A 20,006-nucleotide genomic window follows, 5' to 3' on the forward strand; every position below is an offset into this window, starting at 1 on the left:
GTTTAGCTCCAACTACCATTCTGCATTCGAAGTCTGCTGTTCCTCGTCGTGTGGCCATAATCACGTCGGAAACTTTTTCACATAAATCACCTGAGTACAAATAACAGCTCTCGTCTCGTCTCGCTAATTCACGGACACTATTTGATATCACAAACCATGATGTTTATTCGATTTGTTTTTCGGTTATATATTAAGTTTATTTATTTATTCATCCAAAAAGTCTTTTAATATTTTTGGGATACATCATTACTTCTCAAATTTTCCACACACACGCCTACAGAAAATGAAACGTAAGTTGTTGTTCTTGCAGTTTTGGAACTGCGAAAGGGTACCTGCCGATCAGTGTTTCCACTTTTTTCAGTAATAAGATGAAGACACACTTATATATATATATATATATATATATATATATATATATATATATATATATATATATATATATATATATATAGCAGTAGTTACTACACGATAACTGCAACAGAATGCAATATAGCCACCAGGGAGCAGTGGTGGAAGGAAAGCGGTGCGACAATCTCATACAATGAAGTTGAACTTTTTGTGGCATGGCAAAAGTTGCGTCTGTGAAGATGCCTCGCTAAAAAGTGGGTCTACACGCAAATCCAGTGTGGCACTAGCTGTGGTGACACTTCCGTTGCATCTGTCTACCCGGCTTAACTGACGAACTGTTGTGCATTAAAAATACATTACTCACTGTTGAGATCTCTATCGACACAGTACTATCGATATAGATGTACCATATGACACAAACCACTGCTTTATTGTTATATATCTTATATGAGTTAAGCAGAGAGATTGGATATTTTGAGAAAATTAACAATGATACAGGCAGATAACATGTAACGCCTAATGAGGCAAAATAATGAAGCAAAATACGAATATGAATGTAGTGAATAAAATATTTGGTGGTTCTTGTATCTTTGTGCTATCAGCTATTCTGCTGAACTTCGACGAGAAGAGGTTTATTGATCCTATGAACACCCTGTATCTCTGTAGTAATTACTCGCTTGGAGGTGTTTAGGATATACGGGAACAAAAAGCTGCGGCCTTCAGAAGTAAAGAGTGCAACTTAACTTTGCCTACGACAGTACAATTACGTGTTGCGCGGAGAAGCATTTCGTGCGGGTTGCTTGAAAGGTAGTAATGACAAATGTCAGTGAAGAAATAGGCTGATGTACCTGTACATTTAAAGGAGAATGCTAAATCTTTCGATGCTTACGCTCCAATAGTAAATTGACTGACGCGTTTCATGGTTGTTAGTGTGAGCGGGTTGTGCGACTCGGTTCTGTTTTGTTTGTGAAGAACGTTATGTAATTTTGTGAATCACTGAAGTTGACGATAATTATCATTTTCGCTCTTAGAAAAAGTTGAAGCAAAATGTTTAAATTATAAAACCCTCCATGCCCTTTAATCAACCAGGACCAAGTGCGTCTGTACCACTGTGCAGTAATGATTTTTTTTTGGGAATGTTAGTTTTACTTAGCCCTTTTGAATCGGGTGTCTGCGAACCTATTCATTCCTTTTTCAGTTAATGATGCATAAGGTATGATGATGTATTTCCGCACTGAGCAGAATGTGCGCGTTAGAACGCGTTTCACCGATCCAGGTAACACACTGGTAAGACTTCACTTGCATTCGGTAGGACTGCGGTTAAAATTACCGGTTTGGCCATTTACTTTAGATTTTCGGTTGTTTCAATCGTTTTAAGTCAAATGCTGGAATAGTTCGTTTGCAAACGACCGGCCGATTTCCAGCTTGTCCGAGCCTGTGCTGCATCAGTAACTACTAGACATTAGCACTTAATAGGACTTAAACCCAGATGTTCCTTACATGATTCAGAAACTATGCATAATATAAATTGCTGTTTACATACCACTTATTTGATGCCTTAAGTTAATTTCCTCCGTTAAAAATCATGGTTAGAATATGAATAACAATCTTGATATCGTGTAAGATAAAAATCAGAATTAAAGAAGATGAACAGAGAAATGTAAAACTTGGAACAACTTTCGTGGATAGATAAGCCTTCCAGACATTGTGAAAGATTCATACCAACATTCTCTGCCTGTTAGTTTTATTTATAATACAAACTGTGTGCTACATGAAACTGCAGTCAAATATAGATGGAAACAGTTCCACATCGCAGCAGCAGGAGACCATAAATACAGCCATGTAAACCAAATCTGTGACACCTAAATAATAATGGTAGTGGGTAATTGTGCTCTGATGTAAGACTTGTACTTATGAAACTTGCTAGAATATTCTTAACTAATAAAACTTTCTACTAAGTTACTATTATCTTTTAATACAGAACTTTAAAAAAAATACACTTAAAATATTGTTTAGCATCAAGGTTTGATTTCTTGTCTTCCACAGCATCTTTAACCAATTTGATATTTTATGTACGTTAGATTATTGAGATCCCAGCAAGAGTGGAGAACAATCTGACACAAAGTTTGCATACTGTATGTAGCTACTGTTTCAGTAAGTTAAAACTGGATTGTGAGCTCCTGTTGAAAGTTTCTTTTGGGAAATCTCTAAATAGATATTATGAAGTACAGGTTTTTTTTTTCTCCCCCCAGGGTTTTAGACTTCGTGATTAGAAAGGCACTTGTTTTCTGAGCATCACCTATGATACAATGTTTAGTGACCATGATGATGATATAGCAATGGTGTGCAGAAAGGGCAAGAATTTCACTGTGAAAGCCAGGAAAATATTAGTTTGGTAGAACTAATAAATCGTCACTGACATTCTACTTAAAATATGAAATTGAAACCATTAGATCAGATCCAACAATTATGAAGATTTGTGGCCGAAGCTAAAATGATCATAAGTTGCACTCTATGTAAACATATGAAGGTTAAAAGACTACAAAGAACAATGTCAGCTTAAACATACCATTTGAAAAATGTAGTGAAAACAGTGACTATCATTCTAACTAGAAATGAACAGCACCACAATCATCTTTATCAAAGATTTCTTACACAATGAACAGCCTGTGTGATGGTAAAATAAAGATGTGCACCCAAATTTATAAAGAAGAAAATAATGAAGACACAGCATCAAATAAGGTCCTGTTGCAGAATCCAAGAACATATTTCCACCTCCTAAAGTAATGTTCGTGAATGAAATTAAACTTCTCATGGAATATTAGTCCATGTCACGAAAAGCCACGCATAAAACATAGCCTCCTTTTTGCACAATCTGTATCTTGCAAATAGTAGATGCATTGAACAGGTAAACTTTTGCCTTTGTATGTTACTGAAAGGTAACTGGCACTGTGCAAAAATGTTGCACTCTTACAGAGCATTTTGGCTAATATTCAGTTGGTTTAAAGAATGTTTTACCGTTAGATCCCAATATGTTATACTGGATGGTGAATTTTCGGCAGAATGGAAAATAACATTGGAAGTTCCTCAAGGAAATGTAATAGGACTGTTTAATTTGTGCACACACAGATATTTATGAAAAAGAAAATTCCCTTGAGAAAACTATACAGCTATATCACAGAAAGGCTGGCCAATACTTACCATCAGGTAGAAAAATTCTCGGTTTTGCTGGTATAAGACAAGGGTCTTTCATCAACATTGATCTTCACCTCAGTGAAGCTCTCATTCTAATGTCAGTGCATATAAAACCAGCCCACGCGTGACAAGACCTATTGTTTGACATCAGCAACCCATGCTGTATCAGATGCTCCCTTCCCTACAGCCTAGGCATGAACAGCAAACATCTCTAACCCCACCACCAAATCCATCAACCCATACAACAACCACCTCTCCCAGGTTTACCTCTTGTGCAACTATCGTACAAATCTTATTCACAGAAAAATCTCCTGTGTAATATCCTCCTTTTACTCTATGACTAGCACAACTTGCCTTGAGACATTTTGAAATGGCTTGTTGTGTCACTCCCACTAATTGTGCTAATTCTTCTTGAGTTTGACGTGAGTCTTCACTCATCAATGTCTCCAATTCTGCTTCTCTGAAAACATTCTCTCTGCCATCACTATGCCGGTCTACAACATTAAAAATCGCTGTTCTTGAAGTGTTGAAACCACTCATGACATGTTCTTTCATTACTTGCGTCCTTACTGTGCGTACTTGAGAGCATTCGATGAGACTCAGCCGCTGTTTTCCTCAGATTGAAACAAAACAGTAACACCTCCTGCAAATGACAAGAATTAGGCTCATAAACTGACCTTTTTGATCAAGAACAACTTTATGATGCAGACACAAATCGACTAATGTTTGAATGAGGTTATGTTGACCGAAGTCCAAGCTAACTGCCTGATGACTGCGATATGTTTCTTTCGACCACTACTTACCGTTGTCGCCACCTATTGCCGGAAGCAAAGTTGTACACCTTGTATAAATAATGTTCAAATGGGATCAGTAGAAATATCCATTTGCTGATGATGCTAGTGTCTGCAGGAAATGTTTTTAAAATTATAATTTTAACTGATCAAAAGAGTGGGCCAAATTAGTTTAGTGTTACATTGGCTTAAAAGTACATGTTAACAGGAATTGCATTACAGAAGAGTTTTCCAGCAGTGCCTAAGTAGTGCAGCTACATGTTGGTTACAGACATAGCTTGTATGTGAGGTAGGGCAAGTGAGCATAGGGAAACCGAAACATAAGGGTATTCTATGAAAACATTGAACATCAAACCGCACAGGGGTGTGTTAGTACTATACGTACTTGGCTTACTATCAGTCACTAATGCAGCTGACAACAGCTGATACCAAAATAAAGTGCAAAAAACTTGATAGTCTGGATAACCACAGCCACAATAAGTCATTGAGAAATAAAATCATTTCAGCTGTAATATTCTTTTATCGTTAGGCGCTACTGGTGTCTCAGCATATACAGGTGCTTCTTCAGATGCTAATCTATATACATATAAGTGAAAAACAATTATGTATAAAAATGTATAATCCCAAGCTAAGATGAAGCCATAATGAAAAATGTACTCACTGGAGTCCATGTGTGATACACATAACATGTTAGAGGAAGATCCAGCATTCATAGTCACTCCGATGGAATGAATTATCCACAAAAAAGTATATGTCCTGAAAGTGATAAAATATGGTAGGGACCACTCCTGTAAAACCTATGGAGAAGGGTAAAAAAGAAAAAGAATAGTGGAGAACAATTTTACATAAGGGCACAATGCATAAAAAGGAGGTGTCAGAGACACCAAACGTCACCATGTAGATCTGATCAACTACTGTCACTTCCTATCTAGGTGACTGTTTCATTGGCTAAAAAGTTTTTGATTGCCGTAATAGCATCATGTCAATGAAAATGGAGTGCTGTGTATGGGTTCCCATTAAAATCTATAATCGAACATGAAAGCAAGCATAATCCATAACCTGAAGGTTTAGGTAGCAACCCAAATAACTTTCACATGGCATGAAAATCAGGCAGATGGAAAGGGAGAAGCTGTTTGTAGTGCAAGAATGGCAATATGTAAACAAAATTGTACCAAAGAAACAGGCTGACATGCTGCAGATATCGAAGGGACATTGATGACTGATTCCAAGAAAGGAACTTACCAAAAATACTGGTGGCCATTATTGTGCAAAAGTGCAAACCAGAATGCCCAAGCACTACTGAGAAACACAAGGAACTGACCAGCAAGCAGCAGGGGCATGTGCGATGGAATGTGCACGCAGACACAGAAGTGGGAACAATATGGAACTTATGTGTCAAACTCTTGCAGGGTAGATAAGAGGGCTGGGGGGATCCCTTGCAATTAACTTGAAGTACAAATGTTAATATGTCCCAGAGTGAATCTAGGGTGACATGCATATGATATCTACCTCTTCGAGATTGTTTAAGGTATTACCTTTATCTTCCCTGTGCAAAATCTGTAAATTATTTGAAAGATTCTTAAAAGAATGACACTGTTCCAAAAGGTGAGAACTTAAGGCTGATTTTGAATGTTCCAAGTAGACATACTCTTCGAATCTAACATCAAAGCTTCTGCCCATCTGACACATATCTCAGTGAGCAGTTGTCACATGTGGTATTGTACATAGCCATAGTTTTGAGTTTATCACAAGTGATGTGTCCTTTTTGCCTAAATTTTTTACCTACAGTCATGGGTATAAAGTACGCAGCCTCAGTATTCTTCAGTCTTAAGCATCTGCCAACTTTGTCAGAAATCTTATTAAGATATGGTATTCTGTTATATGTACGCGTGCCAGTTCTGCCTTGATTAGCATTGGTGAGTATTATGGTCTGTTGTAAAGAGTCTTGAAAAGCATATATGGTAATAATATATATAATTCACCCCCCCCCCCCCCTCCCCCCCTAAGGATGCCGTTATAAATGGAGTAACAAAATTTCCATCGTACCCATTTTGATGCCATGTGCAATTTATTTGTGTTTGACGTGGATTACACCTGCTTGTTACAGTGCATGTTTGATTCTAGGTTTTAATGAGAACCCATACATGGCAGTCCATTTTTATTGATGTATTGCTATCATAGTGGTCAGTGGTTTTTAGCCAGTTGACTGTCACTTAAATAGTGTCTGATAGCGATTGTTTGCCTCTGCATCATGACATATGATGAATGCCTCTTACACCACTTCCTTAGCCATTGTGACAGTATATAAAATTTCTCTTCATTGTTTTTACCCTTCTCCAAAGGTTTTAGGACATACCCTTTTTTGTGGATAAGCTATTCAATGGGACTGGCTATGAAAGCTGGGTCTTCTCATAATATGCTTTGAATATCATGACTTGATTCTAGTGAGTACATTTTTCATTACAGTTTCATCTTAGCTTAGAATTATACATTTTTCTACATAATAACTTTTTTGTTTATGTGCAGCTGTAAGATCTGTGAAACTGGTACTGCCTAACAATAAAAGGAGATTACACCTGAAGTGACTTTATTTCATACCAAATTAATGGTTAATATTACTGGTCTTAGTGTCTTCCTTCCTGACTTGGCAGCATCAGTTGTGCCATCTCCTGCCTTCATCTAGCAGCACAACTTGGTCACTGTTGTTTGGATTATTTGCCCTTAACTGTTATACATATTGATAATCCAGATATTGCACTAGATTGATTTGGGATTGCTCTGTCAGATGGATATACAAAATTTCATTTAATTTTTTTTTTAACAAGGAAAAAACTTCCCATTGATAATGAGCTTTGCAGAAAACACTTTGTGATTAGTATTCTTGGACTGACTCCATTTACACACTACAAAATGAAAACTGCAAGTATCTGCCAAAATACTGGGGAGAATTGTCTGATGACTGTCCAAAGAGACACCCTATGGGTGTCCTTTTTTGAAGGCGAAGTTAAAATTGGTTTGTGATTTCAGTGGCAGGGGGTACTATTGCCAATGTACAGCCATCCATGCTTCACAAGGAACTGCACACACCTACCAAACAGGCAGCACTGCCAGCACTTTGCACTCAAGAAAGAACTGTGATTGGATGGTCGTTGGCCACTACCACTCGACTTGCTGAAACATCAGCCGCAAAGCAATTTTAACCAGAGTATAGTGAAAGGTATCTGCATGCAACCTTGCACAGTCTGCAAGTTTTTGTTGACCCTACAGCTCCCTAACCTTCTGTCTTTAGGAGTCTGGAGATGTTCAGAAACAGGATGACTGTGTCAGTCATGAGGAAACACAACACTGATAACTGATATTTTTAATGTAGTAATGTATACCATTGTGTGATTATGTTACTCCCTAAAGCAATATCAGTTTTGACTGTATGAAACATATACAGCTTAATTGTATTGTGCTTGTCTCTGATATTATTACATATGGGAGGCACAGGCTTGTTCCCTTCATTGTTTTTCTCTCTACGTGGCACTGTATGTTAGTGTCCGAGTTCCTTTTCCCCACTCCCCACACTATTTCTCCAAACTGATGATGACAAAGTGCTTACTGTGTAAAAAATGCTTTTGACTTAAGAAACCACGCGCTAGTCTGGATTTGCAGGCATTTGGAGTTATGTTCTTCCCCAAGCATGACAAATTTTTTTGCCACTGTACCATGTTGTTTGATCAAACATCTGAATCAGCTGTGATTGTTACAGTTTTCTCCTCACTTATTGGCCCCATGCTAACAAAACTGTACCTCAAAATTTTTAATTTATTTTGCTTCAGAGGTAAGTAAATCTTTCTATTGGTTCAAAATAATACAAGTGTAAATTGTGTAAAGAACTGCTGCAGGTGCCAGATTAACATATAGTGCTCAGTTTGTAAAAAGAAGTTGAGTTTTATTAATTTTTAGGTTTGTTAGTACCTGAGGTGCCCTTGCATCCAGTTTCACCTTCGTGTACTCCAGTTATCTAAAACTTCAAAACAGAATCCTCTGAGTGTGTTACAGTATATTCCATTTTCAGTATTGTTTCTGTAGCTTATCATGTAAATTTGCAGTTCTATTGTGCAGATAAAATAGTTGTTACTCTAATGTGAGAGGTCAGGAGTGGCTTATTAACTCAAAAGACATTAAAATTTTAGTCATTAAGCTTCATAAATTATTGTTATTATTATTAGTATTAGTCTTTTTAACACTTGTCCAAAATTTTTACTGTGGTGATTATGAAATACTGTTGAGTAAACTTTGCAGAAGGCTGCTTTTTACCGAATTGTATAAGTGTAGAAGAGAGGGCAGGTAGATAACTCTAGTAAATCAAAGGTATGTGTGATGTATGAGGACTGTTCCACTGTGGGATGGATGTGAAAGAGAAATTTCAGGCAAAATTTCAGTTCAGTAATGAGGTGAAGTGTCCACAGAGCATAGCACGACTTGAGATCACAGGAAGTCACAACATACCTTCTGAGTTCCTCAAACCAGCCAAATGTTTAAGGATTTTGAGCTAATGTCAAAAACTGTCATGTAAGACATCACCAAATATCCACACAAAGCATTATTGGCACCTTGCCCAAGACAGTATTAATTAGCTGATAAAAGTGAAAACTATTGGGCAGTAAGTGTTACATCTCGTGCTTGCGCTTTGTTGCCTATGGTAGTATGCAGAATAGGAAAAAAAATTGAAGAGGTGCTGGTCATATAGGCCTACCAGTTTTATCTCAAAAAGTTAAACCTACCTGAGAAACAGTTGCCCTTTTTTTGCTGACATTAGGAAGAAAATCAGAATATTATCACAACATTTGTGGACGGAGATAAGCCTTCGACAATGTAAGGTGGTATAAGATCAAAAAAATGTGAGATGGACATAGCTTAAAGAACAGGAGGAGGAAAGTGATCTGCGTTTACCAAAGTAAAATAGGGTAATAAATATGAAGAGCAAAAAAAATGTTATTTAACTTGCATATTGAAAAGTAATGAGGGACATGAAAGTATCAAAAGGAGGAAAAAAGTGAAACTTCTTGGCAGATTAAAACTGTGTGCCGGATCGAGACTCGAACTCAGGATAAACATGTTGGAGGAACAGATACCAATGGTAAGGTTTGTGAACTATATTGTTCATCTTTCGAGAAAGTTAGGAAGACATAAAATGTGTAGAAAATGAATGTTTCACTCTCAACTGTGCAGTGTGGTGCTTATTAAAGTTGTGTGTTGGATTGGCACTGAGTTTTGTGGAAAATGTGCTTACTGACTGAGTTACTGAGAACAGTAGGAGAGAAGTACTTGCCAACTACTGAGAACAGTAGGAGAGAAGTACTTGCCAACTTGAAGCTGTGAAGATGAATTTTACATCACACCTGAACAGAACAGTTGCTAAGAAGCTGTGGAGATGGGATGTATGTCATGCCTGAACAGATCAGGTGGTAAGAACATTGGCCACAAAAGGCAAGGGCCCTGGTTCAAGTCCTAGATAGCTCACAGTTTTAATTTTTTGGTAAATTTAAGGACGCGGAGAAGATATACTAATTATGATGGATGCAAACACAAGACAAATATGGCTTAAGGATAAAAATAAGCTGAGATGAGAGTAATAAAGAATAATAAAAAGCAGAGTAGTGCCTTGCTTATGATCAGAATTGAGGGATATCCAGTTGTAGAGGAAATGACTGAAGCAAGAAATAAATCAGAAGTTGGTTGATGCAAGTGAAGGAAAATTTATTGGACAAAATACATGTTGAAGTAGTAAATACTAAAAATTTGTGTCTTGAAATGCAGCAGTATATGAAAGTAAAACATGGACCTCAAGAAAGTCAGTGTGGGGGGGGGGGGGGGGGGAAGTTAAAGCCTTTTAATCAGACGATTTAGAAGAATAGTAAAAGTTAATTTACCAGACAGAAAGCACAAAATGAAATCAGAAATAATAGGTAAGAAAAGAAGTTTGTGGAATGCTAGAAGAACAATATATGGCACAAGCAGAGTTCTGTCCATAGGAATATTTTTTTGGCATCATCTAGGACTACCAACTCATGTGAAAATATGCTTGTTTGATTTTATGATCAGTCATATTCATCCATGCATGTAATTGCCATCTCGATGCATAATCAGATCTTTCAGCAAGAAAAGTAGCCCAACTGTGCAGAAGTATACACAAATGGCTGGAAGGGCATGTTGAAGACTTCCTAGTGCTATGTCAGATTCCAAAGTCACCTGTTCTTAACTCTAATGAAAATCTGGGGATAACCTCAAATGTGGTGTTCGCTTTGTGTATATTCTGCCACATACCCTTCATTACACGAGGGAAGCATGTGAGGAGCATGGTTCCAGGTTCTTACAGGCACCTGATTGAGTGATTTTCTTGTAGTCTAGTTTTGTGCACTGCAAATGGCACTTTTGACACTACAAGCAATAATTTGGCTTGGCAGACTAGATGTAGCTTTTTTGCATGTAGTCAAAATGGAAGATTTAGTGGAATACATATGGAAAGAGTAAGTAGAGTATGTATACAGAACTGTGTGAATGGTCTATTGAATACACATTATGATAATAAATACAACATACAGATGTACAGTGCATACACAAACACAATTTTATCATTTTACAGCATTGGTCACAATATAGCCACAGAGAGGTTGGAAATTTTTTTTATTATATACAGATGAAAGCCACACTTAAAAACTACTTTTCTGCATAGTTGCCATTTAAATTAAGGCACTTATCGTAGCGATGGACGAGCTTGGAAATTCCTTCATCGTAAAATTCGGCCGTCTGCGCCTTCAACCACGTGGTTACCTCTTCTTTTGGGACAGAAAAGGTGTGATTTTTGTGGATTTCCTGGAAAGAGGCACTACAATAAACTCTCAAAGGTATTGCCAAACTCTGCACAACCTCAGAAGAGCAATACAAAACAAGCACAGGGGAAAGTTGGGCTCAAAGATCTTGCTGATTCACAACAACGCCTGGGCCCACACGGCAAATGCCACTCATGAAGTTCTCGAATCTTTTGAGTGGGATTTGTTTCCTCATCCGCCGTACAGTCCCGACCTGGCACTGAGCGATTTCCACTTATTCCCAGCAATGAAGAAGTGGTTGACTATGCAGCGTTTTGATGACGACGCACAGCTTCAAGAAGGGGTAACCACGTGGTTGAAGGCGCAGGCGGCCGAATTTTACGACGAAGGAATTTCCAAGCTCGTCCATCGCTACGATAAGTGCCTTAATTTAAATGGCAACTATGTAGAAAAGTAGTATTTAAGTGTGGCTTTCATCTGTATATAATTAAAAAAATTTCCAATACTTTATTTATTTTTAATTCCAAAACATAATGTACTTTGTGGATAGCCCTCATAGAAAACATACAGATATACTCCTTCAGCTATTTGTAGCTAATACATAACTTTGTAAACACATTTTATACAATACTGTTGTAATGTTACAGAATTTGGAGCTAAATAAGTTCTCATTTTATTCATTCATTCACACATTTTATTATTTAAATCCAGTCGAGAAGCAGAGCCTTCAGGGATGTGGAATGATTCAAGGGTACATTAGCAGGCATCCAGTACAGGCCACATGAATTAAGTATATCAACAACCAGTCATAACTGATGACAACTACACACATTACCAGTTATAGGATTTTTATAATAGGAGAAAAGTAGCTCCTATGAGCAAAAAAGTCGCAGATGATTTTATTACACTCCTGAGTTGCTATTTCTATCTGGTACTTCAACAGCGTATACAGTGTGTTAAAGACAAGTATTGCATATTTTGAGGGGTGATAGAGTGGATCAAAACAAGAAAAATGTTCAGTAAACAGTGGCTCTAAAATGCATACCTTAAGAGTAATTAGCACTTGTTCATCATAACTACTGTGAAACACGTTTTCTGCTGCAAGCTCTTGGCTGTTATGAATGACCTGCAGAATGCAGTAAACAAATGGAACACATTCTTCTGTAACTGCAAAACAGCAGGACTTCTAATGTAACCTGTCTGCTGTTATTACTATTTTATTACTAGATCTGTATCATTCACCAGTCATGACTGGATAGGCTGCATCAAGATTACACACAAACACATGAGTTTTTACAGTTTTTCAAATACCATATCAAGAAAATTGTTCACAATGACGACATACACTGATAAACCAAAACATTATGGCCACTGCCCACTGAAACTTCAAATGCCACCTGGTGGCATTGTGGGCATGTGACATAGTAACAAAAGTAGGTAAGGTGGAGCAAACATGGATGGGGGATTGCCCTAGCGAAGATATGGGGTGCAAATGGGGAAATCCGTTGAGATAAGTGACTGTGACAAAGGGCAGGTTATTATTACACAGAGCCTGTGAATGAGTACCTCAAAACCAGCAAGGCATGTCGAATGTTTACGTGTTACTATTGTAAGCACTTACAGAAAGAGGTAGGACAGTGAAACTACCATGACTCTTTACAGATCATGGGGTTCAGAGGCTTGTCTGCTGTGAAAAATAGGATAGACGGTGATGTGTGGCTTCTCTGCCAAAAGAGCATAATGCTGGTGCACTTACAGGTGTGTCAGAGCACCCCATTCATCATATATTGCTGTACATGAGCTCCACAGCAGACCACCCCTATGTGTTCACATGTTGACCCAACAACATCATCAATATGATTGGAGCGGACAAGGGACCACCCAGAGTTCGACAGTCGATCAATGGAAACGTATCGGCTCTCGGGTGAATCACAGTTTTGCTACACTAGATTGATGGTCATCTCCACAAATGTCATCATTGAGGTGAACAGCAATTAGAAACAAGCAGCATGCCATGGGTGCATGCTGGAGGGAGCAGTATTATGCTATGGGAGGCATTTTCCTGTGCTTCCATGGGACCTGGGGTAGTAATAAAAGACACACAGACATGTGTGAACCACCTGCAGCCCTTCATGCTTGATGTCTTCGCCGACAGCAATGTCATCTTTCAGCAGTATAATTGTCCATGTCTCGGAGCCAGAACCATGCGCCAGTGATTCGAGGAGCATTGTAGTGAACCCATATTGATGTTTCGGCAACCAAATTCACTGGATGTAAATTCTTTGGAACCCATCTGGGTCGCTGTCAAGCAACATTATTTATTTATTTTATTTACACATAAAGTGCCATAGGACCAAATTGGGGAGCAAATCTCCAAGGTCATGGAATGTGTCAGTACATAAAATTACAATGTAAAAATAATAACAGATATAAATAAATGGTTTATGAAACCAAAAAAAAAGAGTCAAGCCATAAGTTTAAATAAACACAATCAATAATACAAAAAGAATCAGCTTAATTTTTCAAGGAACTCGTCGACAGAATGGGAGGATTGACCCATGAGGAGACTGTCCAGTTTCAATTTGAAAGTGCGTGGCTTACTGCTAAGTTTCTTCAATTCTTGTGGTAGCATATTGAAAATGAATGCAGCAGTATATTGCACACCTTTCTGCACAAGAGTTAAGGAAGTCCGATCTAAATGCAGGTTTGATTTCTGCCGACTATTAACTGAGGGAAAGGTGCTATTCATGGGAATAAGGTGCTATTTGTTAACAAGAAATGACAGCAAAGAATATATATATTGAGAGGCCAATGTCAAAATACCCAGACTCATGAACAGGGGTCGATAAGAGATTCGTGAACTTACACCACTTATTGCCCGAATCACACATTTCTGAGCCAAAAATATCCATTTAGAATGGGAAGAGTTACCCCAAAATATAAAACCATACGACATAAGCAAATGAAAATAAGCAAAGTAGACTAATTTTCGTGTTGAACAATCACCTACTTCAGATACCGTTCGAACAGTTAAAATGGCAGCATTAAGTCTGTGAACAAGATCCTGAATGTGGCCTTTTCACGGCAGTTTACTATCTATATGAATAGAAATTTGAACTGTTCAGTTTCACTAATCATATGCCCATTCTGTGAAATTAAAACGTTGGGTTTTGTTGAATTGTGTGTTGCAAACTGTGAACACTGAGCCTTACTGTGATTTACCGTTGTTTATTTTCTACAAGCCATGAAATTATGTCATGAACTGCACTATTTGGAACTGAGCCAATGTTGCACATAACATCCTTTACTACCAAGCTAGTGTCATCAGCAAACAGAATCAACCTGTTATACTAGAGGGCATATCATTTATATAGATAATGAACTGTGTATGCAAATCAGCAACCCATTGTTTATGTGAATTACATGGCCTGTATGTAGACATCTAATGCCACATACCTCCCCAAACCCACCAACAAACTGTCGGATCCCTGATACACAGAATCAGAGAAGTATTTTGTTCCAAAGACAGACAGACAAGCTATTAAGCAGATGATCATAATGTTATGGCTCATCAGTGTATATAACAGGTGAAAACAACATTGTTTTGTCCAGTCAACTTTGATCACTGTTGAAAAATTCTCTAATAGAGTATAATGGATGCTGTTTCAAATCCTGTGCAATTTTTCTTTTGAATAATCCTGGCAGCAGACAGAATGTAAATTCTTTGGTCTTTTATTATTATTATTAATTATTTTTAAGCATTCACATGTCCTTGCAACCTGGAGTGTTTCCCTTTAACAGCAAGCTATAATTAATGTGGCTGTGAAATAGTGCATAATACACTGTTATCAGGTAATGGTCAGTAGGTATATTACACTGGAGAGCTTGAAGCATGTGTAAACTGTGTGCTCATTCATTGATAGTTTGCTGTTAATCATGGAGCCCAGCAGCTTGACAGCTCTCCTATTATCCTGGCATCCAGCTGAGGCTGCATATCAGATGATGCATTGTATCTTCATTCATTTTATTTTTGAGAAGCCACTCTTTGATGTTTCAAAGGGCACATCTGTTGCTTGTAGAGCTTGTGCAGCAGTTTTTCCTTTGGCAAAAAGGGTGGTGTCATCAGCAAACTTAACATTTGGTTGTTGCAACCTATATCATTGACATCAAAACGATATGAGAGAGATCCCATGACAGATCCCTTGGTGTTTGCCATGCCCCAATTTTTGTTCTTCTGAGATTGTTCCATAGACTGATAATAACTGCCTTCAATTTTAAAGATAAGCATGAGGAGGTGCCATAACACTCCAGCTTATTAAGCAGAATCTTGTGTGGGATGCAGTCAGATGCCTTGCCGATGTCACAGAGTGTCAGTGCCCCACTTTCTCTGTCCTCAAATCCCTGCCTTATCTTTGTAATTTAACTGTTGTTATAATTGTTGACTTTCCTTTGGAAAAGCCATACTACATGTCCTGGAAGAGGTTATTGTCTTCAAAGTAACTTAGTATTTGGCATTTTATCACAGACTCTATTACTTAAACTAATATTGGGATTATTGAAATTGATCTAAAACTGGACATTTCAAATGGGTCACCTTTTTTGTAGACTGGTACTGTCTGTGCTAGTTTCAGAAATTCAGGACCACACCAAAGGATGATCATTTGTTGATTACTATGGCTAATGGCTGGGCAGGCTCTACAGTAATTTTCTTCAGGACTCTGCAGGACAAGCCACAGATACAAGGCATTTTCAGAAAGTAAGTACACTGTGACCATAGTGGGCAATGGTTTTTGTTTCTTGAGGATTGACAACACTGAGTGGTAGACTGGAGTCTCCTCACCAAAGCGAGAATCACAGGAACACATTAGTACGTAAACTCATGTTGTAGTGCCAAGTTGTGTGAAAGCTGTCAGTAATTAAAACCCCTCCAAGTGCTAGCCAGGTGTTCGAAGATTTTCAACAAATGAGGATGTGATGTAAGCAGTTAATGGCTATTTTGAGGAGTTAGACAGTTTTAATTATAAAAAGTGTATTGAACTTATTGAACATTGCTGGGAAAAGTGTGTAGAACTGAAAGGAAATTTTGTTAAAAATATATACATTGTTTCCAAAATTTTTGTGTTTTCTTTGTTGGGTCTGGTACTTATGGGATCACTCTCATACATTTTAAAATCATTTCACAAACTTATGAAAATACAGACTGGTTCCATTAAAACTAATGTATACACTGCATGTACCCAGAACTCTAAATGTGGCCATGGGGCACAACAGGGGAATGTGTCCTCATTTGTTTACTGCAATTTGTAAGTCATTCATAGCAGCAAAGAACTTGCAGTACAAGTGTTCATAGCTCTTACGGTATGCATTTCAGAAATCTGTTTACTGGACATTTTTGTCTTCTTTTGGTCCATACTACCACCTCTCAGAATATGGAACACTTTTTTTTAACACTGTATTTGTAACTCTGCAGGTGTCGGAGAATGCTAGGGTGGTTCCTCTGAAAGGGCGTGGCTGCTTTCCTTCTCTACCCTTCCCTAATCCGAGCTTGTACTCCATCTCTAATGACCTCATTGTTGATCGGACGCTAAACACTAATCTCTTTCTCCTAATGTACTCTAATCCACACATTCTGATAAATTATGGGAGGAGTAGCTAATAAGGTTCTCTTTTACTTTATTTTTGAATGGCTTGGTGTTTCCAATTTCCTGCTTGGGGCTTACTAGCAGCCTGTTACAGAACTTTTCCCCATATTATAAAACATCATTCTGAACTCTAGACAGGGATGTAAATCAATTTAGGAATTTTTTATAGTTCTAGTATTGTAGCTAAATTTGCTTTTTTTTATTAACTACAAATTCCATTTGGAGGTCAGTATGAGTGTAAGAATCCCTTGGTTCCATGAAGATCAAACAATGGAAAATCCAGGATGGAATGTAACAATATTGTGAAAAGGAACGTTGCTACTCACCGTATATCGGATGTGCTGAGTCTCAGATAGGCACAACAAAAAGATTATCACAAATAAAGCTTTCAGCCAGTAAGTGCTTCGTCAAAAATAGATCACACACACACACACACACACACACACACACACACACACACACACACACACACACGACTGCAGTCTCAGACAACTGAAGCCACACTGCGAGCAGCAGCACCAATGTATGATGGGAGTGGCGACTGGGAGGGTTAAGGAGGAGGCTGGGGTGGGGATGAGGAGGGATAGTAGGTAGTAGGGTAGGGGTGGCAGACAGTGAAATGCTGCTGGGGATTGTGCAGGGCGAGGTGGAGAGCAGGTAAGTCAGCTATGTGCTGTCGGAAGGGTAGAAGGAGGACAGGGGAGAGGTGAGAAACAGAGGGGTGTTGGTGGAAAAGGAGAGAAGTAGAAAGACTGGGTGTGATAGTGGAATGAGGGCTGTGTAGTGCTGGAATGGGAACAGGAAAGGGACTGGATGGGTGAGGACAATGACTAACGAAGGTTGAAGCCAGTAGGGTTACAGGAATGTGGGATATATTACAGGGAAAGTTCCCACCTGTGCAATGCAGAAAAGCTGGTGTTGGTGGGAAGGATCCATATGGCACAGGCTGTGAATCAGTCATTGAAATGAAGGATGTCATATTTAGTACCATGCTCAGCAACAGGGTGGTCCACTTGTTTCTTGCCCACAGTTTGTTGCTGGCCATCATGCGGACAGACAGCTTGTTGGTTGTCATGCTCACATAGAAAGCAGCATAGTGGTTGGAGCTTAGCTTGTAGGTCACATGACTTTCACAGGTAGCCCTGCCTTTGATGGGGTAGATGATGTTTGTGACTGGACTGAAGTAGGTGGTGGTGGGAGGGTGTATGGGACAGGTCTTGCATATAGGTATATTGAGCCATGAGGTAAGGGACTGGGAGCAGGGGTATCGTAAGGATGGATGAGTTTATTGTCTAGGTTCGGTGGGTGGCGGAATACCACTATGGTAGGGGTGGGAAGGATAGTGGGCAGGACATTTCTCATTTCAGGGCATGACGAGAGGTAATCGAAACCCTGACAGAGAAGTTAATTCAGTTGCTCTAGTCCTGGGTGGTACTGAGTTATGAGGGGAATGCTCCCCTGTGGCCAGACGGTGGGACTTGGGAGATGGTGAGAGACTGGAGAGAGATGGCATGGGATTTGTTTTAGTACAAGGTTGAGAAAATAATTACAGTCTGTGAAGACTTCACTGAAACCCTCGGTATATTTTGAGAGGGAGTGCTCATCACTGCAGATGTTACAACCATGCTGCCAAACATATCATCCTTCATTTCAATGACTGCTTAATAGCCTGTGCCATATGGATCCTTCCCACCAACACCAGCTTTTCTGAATTGCACAGGTGGGAACTTTCCCTGCAATATATCCTATATTCCTGTAACCCTCCTGGCCTCAACCTTCGTTAGTCATTGTCTTCACCCATCCAGTCCCTTCCCTTTCCCATTCCAGCACTACACAGCCCTCATTCCACCATCACACCCAATATTTCTATTTCTCTCCACTCCCCACCTCTCCCCTGTCCTCCTCCTAACCTCCCGACTGCACACGGCTGCCCTACCTGCTCTCCACCTTGTCCCTGCACGCTCCCCAGCAGTACTTCACTGTCTACCACCCCTACCCTACTATCCCTATCCCTATCCCTATCCCTATCCTTACCCACCCCAGCCTCCTCCTTACTCCCACCCATTCGCCACTCCCATCATGCACCGGTGCTGCTACTTGCAGTGTGGCTTCAGTTTCCTGAGACCGCAGTCATGTGTGTGCGTGTGTGTCATCTCTTTTTGATGAAGGCCTTACTGGCTGAAAGCTTTACTTGTGACAGTCTTTTTGTTGTGCCTATCTGTGACTCAGCGTCTCCGCTATATGGTGAGTAGTGACTTTCCTTTTCACAAATTTGGTTCCATGAAGAGAAGTACCACAGAAGTCCATAGAATAAACACTTAACCTTAACTGCATTGCCATGGGAGAAGGAGAATTAAACCGTAATACAGTAACACGCAAATGTATACAGTCCTACTGTGTCGCACAACTATTTGTAAGTCATAGACTTAAGCTGTTTGTAAATAATATGTTTGTTTGCAAGATACATGTTGAAAGTCTAATCAGAAAACTACAGAGAACAAAAAGACAGGACTATAAGAAACGCCACACAATTGATTCAGTGCATAAAAGACGTACAAGTTCCAGGCACGCCCACCCTCCTGTCATTTGATGTAGAAAATATGTATTCCAATATACCAATATCTGAAACAAGAAACATTTTAGAACAAAATCTTAAGACACACAGTGCACTTTCACATGAATATATCAAAGAAACAGCCAGGCTTCTAGAGCTAATAACAGAATAGAATTATTTTCAGTTCAATAATGAATTCTATTTACAAAGTGAAGGATTGCCAATGGGGTCTCCAGTGTCTGGAACCATAGCAAACATATTTATCAATCATGTAGAACAGATTATATTTAACAAAATAGTGTCAAATGGGTACAACATCCTATGCTGGATTAGATATATGGATGTCATCTTGTGCCTGATAGATGAACCAAACAATAAAATTGACCAGTTACACACAGACATAAATTCTGTTCATGATAAGATACATTTTACAATAGAGAAAGAGCAAAATAGACAGTTAAATTTCTTGGACATCACCATAAAGATTCAAAACAACCAACACACATTTGCCATATACCGAAAACTGACAACAACATTATACATGAGACATCATAACACCCCAATTCTCAAAAGCAGGCAGCACTTAGATAAATGCTCCACAGACTAAACACGGTACCATTAGATACAGACAATTACAAAAAAGAAATGAATACTA

At 38.8% G+C, this 20,006-nt stretch overlaps 1 protein-coding gene across 2 annotated transcripts in view; it reads left to right on the plus strand.

Annotated features, from left to right (window-relative positions):
- Nucleotides 1-887: 887 nt before the first annotated feature.
- LOC126473419 (sedoheptulokinase-like) overlaps nucleotides 888-20,006 on the plus strand; it is a 114,698-nt gene continuing 95,579 nt past the window's right edge. Inside the window, exon 1 of one of the 2 annotated variants that reach the window (XM_050100450.1) lies at nucleotides 888-1,635. The gene's annotated coding sequence lies outside the window, so the exon portion shown is untranslated. The remainder of the gene's footprint in view (nucleotides 1,636-20,006) is intronic. The other variant, XM_050100460.1, reaches the window with a different exon arrangement.

Source organism: Schistocerca serialis, chromosome 1 (assembly GCF_023864345.2).
Source record: "Schistocerca serialis cubense isolate TAMUIC-IGC-003099 chromosome 1, iqSchSeri2.2, whole genome shotgun sequence".
NCBI lineage: Eukaryota > Metazoa > Arthropoda > Insecta > Orthoptera > Acrididae > Schistocerca > Schistocerca serialis.